This window comes from Procambarus clarkii, chromosome 8, assembly GCF_040958095.1.
Source record: "Procambarus clarkii isolate CNS0578487 chromosome 8, FALCON_Pclarkii_2.0, whole genome shotgun sequence".
Classification (NCBI taxonomy): domain Eukaryota; kingdom Metazoa; phylum Arthropoda; class Malacostraca; order Decapoda; family Cambaridae; genus Procambarus; species Procambarus clarkii.
The window spans coordinates 14,732,046-14,744,671 of NC_091157.1; positions in this window are offsets into that span (position 1 = coordinate 14,732,046).

A 12,626-nucleotide genomic window follows, 5' to 3' on the forward strand; every position below is an offset into this window, starting at 1 on the left:
AGACTCAACAATCACCACCACAACCAGACTCAACCATCACCACCACAACCAGACTTGATCACCACCACCACCACAACCAGACTCAACCACCACCATCACAACAAGACTCAACCACCACAACCACAACTAGACTCAACCACCACCACTACCACCACCACAACCAAATTCAAACACCACCACTACCACAACCAGACTCAACCACCATCACCACAACCAAACTAAACCACCACCACCATCACTACCACCACCACCACCACAGCCAGACTCAACCATCACCACCACAACCAGACTCAACCACCACCGCCACCACAACCAGACTCAACCAACACCATCACAACCAGATTCAACCACCACCACCACAACCAGAATCAACCACCACCACCACCACAGCAACCAGACTCAACAACCAACACCATCACAACCAGATTCAACCACCACCACCACAACCAGACTCAACCACCACCACCACAACAACCAGACTCAACAACCAACACCATCACAACCCGATTCAACCACCACCACCACAACCAGACTCAACAACCACCACCACCACAACCAGACTCAACCATCACCACCACAAACAGACTCAAACAGCACCACCACCACAACCAACCTCAACAACCACCACCACCACAACTAGACTCAACCATCACCACCATAAACAGACTTAAACAGCACCACCACCACCACAGCCAGCCTCAACAACCACCACCATCACAACCAGACTCAAACACCACCAGCACCACAACCAGACGGAACAACCAACACCACTACAACCATACTCAACCACCATCACCACAACCAGACTTAACCAGAACCACCACAACCAAACTCTACCATCACTACCACAACCAAACTCAAATATCACCACCACAACCAGACTCAACCATCACCACCACAACAACCAGATTCCACCACCATTACCACAACCAGAATCAACCATCACCACCACCACAATCAGACTCAACCACCACCAACACCATCACAACCAGACTCAACAACTGGCATCACCACAACCAGACTCGGCAACCATCACCACCTCAACTATATTCAATTACCACCACCACCCCCACAACCTGCCCAAACACCACCACCACCACAACCTGCCCAAACACCACCACCACCGCCACACCCAGACCTAACCACCACCACCACCACCACCACCACCACTACCACAACCAGATTCAAACACCACCACTACCACAATCAGACTCAACCACCACCAATACCATCACAAACAGACTCAACAACTAGCATCACCACAACCAGACTCAGCAACCACCACCACCTCAACCATATTCAACCACCACCACCACCATCACAACCTGCCTCAAACACCACCACCACCACAACAACCACCATTACCAACCATCATTACCATCAACCAGAATCAACCATCACCACCACCACAATCAGACTCAACCACCACCAACACCATCACAACCAGACTCGACAACTAGCGTCACCACAAGCAGACTAAGCAACCATCACCACCTCAACCATATTCAATTACCACCACCACTACCACCAAAACCTGCCCAAACACCACCATCACCACAACCTGCCCAAAGACCACCACCACCACCACAACCTGCCCAAACACGACCACCACCACAACCTGCCCAAACACCACCACCACCACAACCTGCCCAAACACCACCACCACCACAACCTGCCCAAACACCACCACCACCACAACCTGCCCAAACACCACCACCACCACAACCTGCCCAAACACCACCACCACCACAACCTGCCCAAACACCACCACCACCACAACCTGCCCAAACACCACCACCACCACCACCACAACCTGCCCAAACACCACCACCCCCACAACCTGCCCAAAGACCACCACCACCACCACAACCAAACTCAACCACCACCCCCCCAACCACAACCAGACTCAACCACCAACACCACCACAACCAGACTCAACCAACACCCCCCCCACCACAACCAGACTCAACCAACACCCCCCCACCACAACCAGACTCAACCACCACCACCACAACCACTCTCAACCTCCACCAACACCACAACCAAACTCAACCACCACCACCACCACAACAACCTGCCTCAAACACCACCGCCATTACCACAACCAGAATCAACCATTACCACCACCACAACCAGACTCAACAACGACCATCACCACAACCAGACTCAACCATCACCACCACCACAGCCAGACTCAACCATCACCACCACCACAATAGCCAGACTCAAATTTCACCACCACCCCAACCACCACATCCAAACTCATCCATCACCACCACAACCAGACCCAACAACCACGACAACAACACCCAGACTAAACAATCACCAACACCACAACCAGACTCAACCACCACCACCACAACAACCAGACTCAACCACCACCACCACAACAACCAGACTCAACAACCACCAGCACCATAACAACCAGACTCAACAACCACCACCACAACAACAACCAGACCAAACAACCACCACCACCACAACAACCAGACTCAACAACCACCACCACCACCACAACAACCAGACTCAACAACCACCACCACCACCACAACAACCAGACTCAACAACCACCACCACCACAACAACCAGACTCAACAACCACCACAACAACCAGACTTAACAACCACCACCACCACAACAACCAGCCTCAACAAACACTACCACCACAGCAACCAGACTCAACAACCACAACCACCACAACAACCAGACTCAACAACCACCACCACCACAACAACCAGACTCAACAACCACCACCACCATACAACCAGACTCAACAACCACCACCACCACAACAACCAGCCTCAACAAACACTACCACCACAGCAACCAGACTCAACAACCAGACTCAACAACCACCACCACCATACAACCAGACTCAACAACCACCACCACAACAACCAGACTCAACAACCACCACCACCACAACAACCAGACTCAACAACCACCACCACCACAACAACCAGACTCAACCACCACCACCACCACAACAACCAGACTCAACAACCACCACCACCATACAACCAGACTCAACAACCACCACCACAACAACCAGACTCAACCACCACCACCACAACAACCAGACTCAACAACCACCACCACCACAACAACCAGACTCAACCACCACCACCACCACAACAACCAGACTCAACAACCACCACCACCACAACAACCAGACTCAACCACCACCACCACCACAACAACCAGACTCAACAACCACCACCACCATACAACCAGACTCAACAACCACCACCACAACAACCAGACTCAACAACCACCACCACCACAACAACCAGACTCAACAACCACCACCACCACAACAACCAGACTCAACCACCACCACCACCACAACAACCAGACTCAACAACCACCACCACAACAACAACCAGACTCAACCACTTCCCCGCACCGTCATGACCTCGCTGTTGTTATGCCAGAAGGATCTGCAATCGATAAGCCACCTGCTTAATGATACCAACCACCTGCCTCACGCCACCTGCCTCACGCCACCTGCCTCACGCCACCTGCCTCAAGCCACCTGCCTCACACCACCTGCCTCACACCACTTGCCTCACGCCAACTGCCTCACGCCACCTGCCTCACACCACCTGCCTCACACCACCTGCCTCACACCACTTGCCTCACGCCAACTGCCTCACGCCACCTGCCTCACGCCGCCTGCCTCACACCACCTGCCTCACACCACCTGCCTCACGCCATCTGTCTCACGCCACCTGCCTCACGCCACCTGCCTCACGCTACCTGCCTCAAGCCACCTGCCTCACACCACCTGCCTCACACCACCTGCCTCACACCACCTGCCTCACACCACCTGCCTCACACCATCTGCCTCACACCACCTGCCTCACGCCGTCTGCCTCACACCACCTGCCTCACGCCTTCTGCCTCACACCACCTGCCTCACGCCATCTGCCTCACGCCACCTACCTCACGCCATCAGCCTCACGCCATCTGCTTCGCGCCACCTGCCTCACACCACCTGCCTCACGCCACCTACCTCACCACCATTACTTGCCTCCCATTATCACCACCACCTGCCTCACACCACCCCTACCTGCCTCACACCACCACCACCCCTCACACCACCACCACCCCTCACACCACCACCACCCCTCACACCACCACCACCCCTCACACCACCACCACCCCTCACACCACCACCACCCCTCACACCACCACCACCCCTCACACCACCACCTGCAATGGAAAGGCAAACGGTAATACAACTGGTTCCAGCGCCGTCACTGGAACTGTCAGAATGAGGGTGAAGGCAACAACGAACTGCCCTAGAGGCTCCAGCTCCGGAGTTTACCTCGAAGTTGGTAGAAGAAGGCACAGGGACTCCAAACCCGGAGACCACCGTGGTCGGGGCTGGAGAAGAAGCACCCCTGCAAGGGCAAGAACGACCCCAGCCTCCTGAAGCACGAGCCCCAGGAGGTGGACGTCTGATCCCGCACCTACGGGTTCCAGACAGAGATTGCCACAGCCAATAAATAATAATTAATAAATAATAATTACAACAATTATTATTTCCCTGACTATGTATAGCACCCCAATAACACACCGCCACATGCCAGTGGAAAATCCGGATAGCTTCTTTGTGAATGCCATCCAAACCCCAGATAATATAATTGATATCATCACAAACACAAAAGGCTTTGGAAGAGAAATTAACAACATGCCCATACACTCAGTTCCAGGTCTGAACTCGTGGAACTCTAAATTCATACAGAACTGTAAAGTACCAATAGCGCGAACACTCGGTGTAATGTGGAGAAAGAGCCTGGATACTGGCGGAGATACCAGCAGCTCTTAAATCAACAGATATTGCTCCACTGCACAAGGGAGGTAGCAAAGCCTTGGCAAAACAGTTGCACAAACGTCACATAATAAAATTAATAATCCAGGTCAACACGGATGTTGAGCAGGAAGCCCCTGTCTCTGGCAACTACAACATCACTTTGAGAATGGCAGCGCAGTGTTCCCAACCCACCAGAACAATTATTTTTAGCACCCTGGTGATGCAACCCGTTCTCGCAAATTTAATAAGTCAATATTGACTTATTAAATATGTGCATAGGTGACATACTTAACATAATAGATACCCTTAAAAAGATTCATAGAAAACACCGACCTTACCTAACCTTGTTAGTATCTTAAGATAAGCATCTTATTGCTTCGTAATTACAATTATTATATAACCTATAATAGGTATACCTATTATAGTAGTATACCTATTACTAGTACCTAGTATAGTAGTATTGTAGTAGTATAGTATTACCTAGTATAGTAGTATACCTATTATACCTATAATAGGTATAACCTAACCTATAATAGGTATAGGTTAAGTAATAATTGTAATTACGAAGCAATAAGATGCTTATCTTAAGATACTAACAAGGTTAGGTAAGGTCGGTGTTTTCTATGAATCTTTTAAAGGGTATCAATTATGTTTAGTATATCACCTATGCACGTAGTTAATAAGTCAATATTGACTTTACGAATTTGCGAGAACGGGTTGGGTGATTATATCCCCCCCTCCCCACACACTCTTTTTCTGTGTGTACTCACCTAGTTGTACTACCCCAGTTGTACTCACCCAGTTGTACTTGGGGGCGGGGGGGGGGGGGTGTTGAGTTTCGGCTCTTTGGTCCCACTTCTCAATCTTCAATCAACAGGTACTCACCTAGTTGTACTCACCTAATTGTGATTGCGGGGGTTGAACTTTGTCTCTTTGGTCCTGCCTCTCAACCGTCAATCAACTGGTGTACAGATTCCTGGGTTTACTGGGCTCTATCATACCTATATTTGAAACTGTGTATGGAGTCTGCCTCCACCGGTCGGCCGGTCGGCCGAGCGGACAGCACGCTGGACTTGGGATCCTGTGGTCCTGGGTTCGATCCCAGGCGCTGGCGAGAAACAATGGGCAGAGTTTCTTTCACCCTATGCCCCTGTTACCTAGCAGTAAATAGGTACCTGGGTATTAGTCAGCTGTCACGGGCTGCTTCCTGGGGGTGGAGGCCTGGACGAGGACCGGGCCGCGGGGACACTAAAGCCCCGAAATCATCTCAAGATAACCACCACATCACTTCCTAGTGCATTCCAGTTATTAACTACTCTGACACTGAAAACATTCTTTCTAACGTCTCTGTGGCTCATCTGCGTACTAAGTTTCCACCTGTGTCCCCTTGTTCGTGTCCCACCCGTGCTGAAGAGTTTGTCTTTGTCCACCCTGTCAATTCCCCTGAGAATTTTGTAGGTGGTTGTCATGTCTCCCCTTACTCTTCTGTTTTCCAGGGACGTGAGGTTCAACTCCTTTAGCCTTTCCTCGTAGCTCATTTCTCTCAGTTCCGGGACGAGCCTGGTGGCATACCGCTGAATTTTCTCTAACTTTGTCTTGTGTTTAACTAGGTTAAACTCCAAGCTGGAGCTGCATATTCCAGGATTGGTCTATCATAAGTGGTATACAGGGTCGTCCTGAAGACGATTCCTTACACAGGTTTCTAAAAAGCAGTTCTTATGTTGACCAACCTAGCATATGCCGCTGATGATATTCTTTTGATGTGGGCCTCTGGGAATAGGTTCGGTGTGATATCAACCCCCAAATCTTTCTCTCTATCTGACTCTTGCAGGATTTCACCTCCCATATGGTACCTTGTGTTCAGCCTCCTGCTCCGTTCGCCTAATTTCATTACTTTACACTTTCCTGAGTTGAACTTTAGCAGCCATTTTCTAGACCATTCCTCCAGTTTGTCCAGGTTATCCTGTAGTCTCTGTCTATCTTCATCTGTTTTGATTCTTCTCGTAATTTTTACATCATCAGCAAACATTGAGAGAAATGAGTCTATACCCTCTGGAAGATCGTTTACATATATTAGAAACAGGATGGGTCCAAGTTCTGAGCCCTGTGAGATTCCACTGGTGACATCTCGCCACTCTGATGTCTCCCCCCTCACAGTTACTCGCTGTTTCCTATTGCTTAAGGTTTCCTATTGCTCCCTTATCCACTGGGGCACCTTTCCTTTTACGCCTGCCTGTTGCTCCAACTTTTTTAACAGTTGTTCTTGTGTGTGTGTGTGGGGGGGGGGGGTTTACTGTGTCAAAGGCTTTCTGGCAGTCCAGGAAAATGCAGTCTGCCCACCCTTCTCTTTCCTGCATAATTTTGGTTGCCTAGTCATAGAATTCTATTAAACCTGTGAGGCACGATTTACCATCTCTGAACCCATGTTGGTGGTGTGTTACAAAGCTATTTCCCTCCAGATGCTCTCTCTACGACCCGTTTCCTCACAATCTTTTCCATCACCCTGCATGCAATAAAAGTTAGGGGAACTGGTCTGTAGTTCAGTGCCTCTTGCCTGTCACCCTTCTTGTATATTGGAACTACATTAGCTGTCTTCCAACTTTCTGGTAGGTCTCCTGTTTCCAGTGACCTGTTATACACCATAGAGAGTGGCACACTTAGTGCTTCTGCACCTTCCTTTAGTATCCACGGTGAGATTCTGTCAGGCCCAACAGCCTTTGTTACATTCAGCTCCAACAGACATCTTTTGACCTCATCACTGGTGAGGTCAAATTCCTCTAGGGTTGCTTGGTTTGCCTCCTCCTCATTTAGTGCAGGGGCTTCTCCTTGTTCTATTGTGAAGACCTCCTGGAATCTCTTGTTGAGTTCTTCACACACCTCCTTGTCATTCTCTGTGTATCTGTTCTCTTTTCTCAGTTTCATGACTTGTTCCTTCACTGCTCTTTTCCTCCTGATGTGGCTGTGGAGCAGCTTTGCTTGGGTCTTGGCTTTACTTGCGAAGTCATTCTCATACTGTCTCTCTGCTTCCCTCCTCACTCTGAGGTACTCATTTCTGGCCCTCTGGTATCTCTCCCTGCTCTCCAGTGTTCCATTATTTCTATTGTTTCTCCATGTTCTTTTACTCAGTTGCTTCGCTACCTTACATTCCTGGTTGAACGATGGATTTTTCTGTTGTTTTTCGTTTTTCTCCTTTTGGACAGGGATAAACCTGTCTGCAGCTTCCTGGCACTTCTGGGTGACATAGTCCATCATAACCTGTACAGTCTTGTCTCTAAGTTCTGTTTCCCATGGTATTCCCTTTAGGAAGTTCCTCATCTCATCATATTTCCCTTTTCAGAAATTTAGTCTTTTCTCTTCCGAGCCCAACCTTGGATGGGTTATCCGAACCTCCACAAAGTACTTAAATGTCAATACACTGTGGTCACTCATTCCTATGGGGGCTTCAAATTTGATTTCCCTTATTTCTGACTCATTCAGGGTGAATAACAAGTCGAGTGTAGCTGGTTCATCATTGCCTCTTTCTCTTGTGGGTTCCCTGACGTGCTGGCTCAGAAAGTTCCTTGTTGCCACTTCCAAGAATTTAGCTCTCCCTGTATCTACACCACTGTGTGGGTCCCCATTCTCTCAGTCTATCTTTCCATGGTTGAAATCGCCCATGATTAAGAGCCTTGAGCCATTCCTGTAGGCAACTGAAGCTGCTCTCTCTATTATATTATTGGTTGCCATGCTGTTCCTATCAAACTCCCATCTGGGTCTTCTGTCATTTAGGGGAGGGTTGTAAATGACTGTTACTATTATCTTAGGTCCACCCATTGTTATAGTTCCTGTTATGTAATCTCTGAACCCGTTACAGCCCGGAATTTCCATCTCATCAAAATTCCAGTACTTCCTTATCAACAGGGCCACTCCTCCACCTCCTCTCCCTTCCCTCTCTTTCCTTACTATATAGTAGTCCTTTGGAAACACAGCATCTTTTATGACTTCTGACAATTTTGTTTCCATGAGTCCTATTACATCTGGGTTTTCTTCATGCGACATTTCCGCCAGTTCACTGGCTTTATTGGTAAACCCATCGATTACCAATAATGTAATGTTTGAGTACATTACCTTGAAGCTCACTTTCCTATTTCCATTTTCACTCTCACTCCCCACAAGTGTCGGAAGTGGTTCCGTGGTCATTGCTACTCGGGTAGGCTCATCCTGTGAGGTAGTTGCCAGGGGTTCAGGGGGAGGTGGGGTGGGGGATGGAGGGCTTAGGTCTTCCTCAGGCCTGCTTGGGGCAGGAAGAAGTCCTGGGGGTGAGGGGGCAAGGAGTGCTTGAGGTTGGGGGAGCAGGGATTGCTTGGGAAGAAGGCACGCCCTCCTGTGGTGTAGTTAACATGGGTTTGGGGGAAGGTGGAGTGGGGAATGGAGGGCTTAGGTCATGCCTAGGCCTGGCTGGGGCGGGAAGAAAACCAGGGGATGGGAAAGCAGGAGACACTCGGAGTAAGGGGGAGGAAGGATTTGGGTGATATGGTGGGCATTGTGCAGGGTCTGGGAAGGATTTGTACTGGGGAGTGGGAGGCCAAATGGGGTGGTGGGCTGGGGTGTTGCAGTCCCCTCTGGGGTTCCTGAATTGCTGGATTGGGGTTCCCCACTCCTCTCTGGGATTGCTGTACAGGTGTACAGGTTCCAGGGCCTACTGGGCCCTATGATATCTACGCTTAAAACTGTGTATGGAGTCGGCCTCCACCACATCACTTCCTAATGCATTCCATTTATTAACTACTCTGACACTAAAAAAATTCATTCTAATTTCTTTATTGATCATTTGGGCACTCAGTTTCCACTTAGGTCCCCTAGTGTGTCCCCCCACCCCCACACACACACACATATCTAATAAAGCAGAAGAGATAAAAGAGTTAGTGAGGCAGAACCTGACATAGTTGAAAAAGTGAAAACAAAAATAAATGGCAGGATCTCGGGACAATCTTCCCAGCGGGGTACCAGGTGATAAGAAAAGAAAGGACACAGAGACAGGGAGGGGGGAGTGGCACTCCTAATAAAGCAGAAAAGGAAGTTTGAAGACCTGGAAAATCGGGTTACCAATGAGAGCACAAGCTCCATACATGGAACTCTGACAGCAGATGGGAGAAAGATTGTGATCTTGGTAATCTACAATCCCCCTCCAAGCAGCAGAAGGCCCAGGCAGGAGTATGATGCCAACAACAAGGCATGTATAGATGAACTGCAGAGGGCAGCAACATTAGCTCACAGAATGAGAGCAAAACTGCTGGTCATGGGGAACCTAAATCATGGAGAGGTAAATTGGGAATCAAGGAATCCCCATGACGGGGAAGAAACGTGTGAAGCAAAGTTAGTAGAAGTTATAGACAGGAATTTCCTAACACAACATGCGAAGGAAGACACAAGGGAAAGAGAAGGAGATGCACCGAGCCTATTAGACCTGATTTTCACCCAGAACATAAAAGACATCGAGAATTTGGAACATGAAATACCTCTAAGGGCCAGCGACCATTGTGTCCTAGTCTATGAGTACATAATGGAACTCAAACTTGTGACCACGGGACAAGAGGTCTGGGAAAGGAGAGTTGACTACAGGAAAGGGGACTACAGAACGATAAGGGACTATCTAGGAGAAGTGCAGTGGGAAGAAGAAATTAGAGGAAAAACAGACCAAGATATATTGGACCTAGTCATACGGAAATGCCAGGAGGCCGAAGAGAGATTTATACCAACAGTAAAGGAAAAAAGTAAGAGGGCATATAATAACCCATGGTTTAATAGATAGTGTAAGGAAGCAAAAATCAGAAGCAGGAGGGAGTGGAAGAAGTACAGAAGACAAAAGACAGAGAACAACAGGACCAGATACAACAGAGCTAGGAACGATTACATTAGCATGAGAAGAGTATCGGAAAGAAATTATGAGAACGATATTGCGACCAAAGCGAAAAAAACAACCTACATTACTACATAGCCATATTAGAAGAAAAATATCGGTGAACGACCAAGTGACAAGACTGAGGAAAACAGAAGGGGCATATACAGAAAGTGACAAGGCAATCTGCGAGGCACTGAATGCCAGTTTCCACGGAGTGTTCACAACCGAGCCTGAGCAGCTCCCATTGTTACAAGAGATTACCCCCCTAGATGAAAGACTATCAGATATAGAGGTGACAGCAGAGGAGGCAATGAAACAGTTGACAACACTGAATGCAACTAAAGCGGTTGGACCAGACAAAGTATCACCGTGGTTACTAAAAGAGGCAGTGCAGGCTCTCAGCGTGCCTCTGGCAAGGATCTTTAATGAGTCACTTATGTTGGGAGAATTGCCCAATTGCTAGAATAGGGCAAATGTTGTACCGAATTTCAAGAAAGGGGGATAGGGAGGAGGCACTTAACTATAGACCTATGTCACTGACAAGCATCCCCTGTAAAATACTTGAAAGAATAATTAGGCTAAGACTGGTTGCACACCTAAAGAATATTAGGTTTGAAAACAAACATCAACATGGGTTTTGGAAAGGGAAATCATGCCTAACTAACTTTTGGAATTCTATGATAAAATAATGAGCATAAGGCAGGACAGAGAAGATTGGGCAGAATGCATATTTCTGGAATGCCAAAAAGCCTTTGATACAGTACCGCACATGAGACTGCTATTCAAACTTGAGAGGTAGGCGGGAGAAAGCGGAAAGGCCCTAGCATGGGTAAGGAACTACCTAACAGGAAGGAGCCAGAGAGTTACGGTAAGGGGCGAGAAGTCGGAATGGCGAACAGTAACGAGTGGAGTACCTCAAGGATCGGTGCTGGGACCAATTCTATTTCTAATATACGTTAATGATATGTTTACAGGAGTAGAATCCTACATATTGATGTTCGCGGATGACGCAAAGTTAATGAGAAGAGTTGTGACAGATGAAGATTGTAGGATCCTCGAAGAGTACTTGAACAGGTTGCAGAGATGGTCAGAGAAATGGTTACTGGAGTTCAACACGAGCAAATGTAATGTTATGGAAATGGGATTAGGTGATAGGAGATCAAAGGGACAGTACACAATGAAGGGAAACTTCCTACTTGTGACGACTCGAGAAAGAGACCTGGGCGTGGACGTAACATTTACTCCTAACTCTGAGGCACATGTAAATAGGATATCGACAGCAGCGTACTCTACACTGGCAAAAGTTAGAACATCATTCAGAAACCTAAATAAGGAGGCATTTAGGGCGCTTTACACAGCCTACGTGAGGCCAGTCTTAGAGTATGCCGCCCCACATCATGAAGTCCTCCCTGAAGAAACACATAAGGAAACTGGAAAAGATTCAGAAGTTTGCAACGAGACTAGTCCCAGCGTTACGAGATATGAAGAGCCCCTGATGGAATTGAACCTTACGACACTAGAAAAAACAAGGGAGAGGGGGAATATGATAGGAACGTATAAAATACTCAGGGGAATTGACAGAGTGGAAATAGACGAAATGTTCACACGGAATAGTAACAGAACGAGGGGACATGGATGGAAGTTGGAAACTCAGATGAGTCAAAGAGATGTTAGGAAGTTTTACACACAAAAATCACAATAGCGTGATGCATCATATGAACAATTCCACAAGGGCCGTGACGAGGGTTCGAACCTACGTCCGAGAGGATCTCAGACGACTTTTGTGGATTTGTTCGTTAGGAAGTTTCTTTTTAGCGTAAGAGTAGTAGAAAAATTGAATGCAGTTAAGGAGCAGGTTGTGGAAACAATGTCAGTTCATAATTTTAAAACTAGAAATGATAGGGAAATAAAACCGGAGTCATTGCT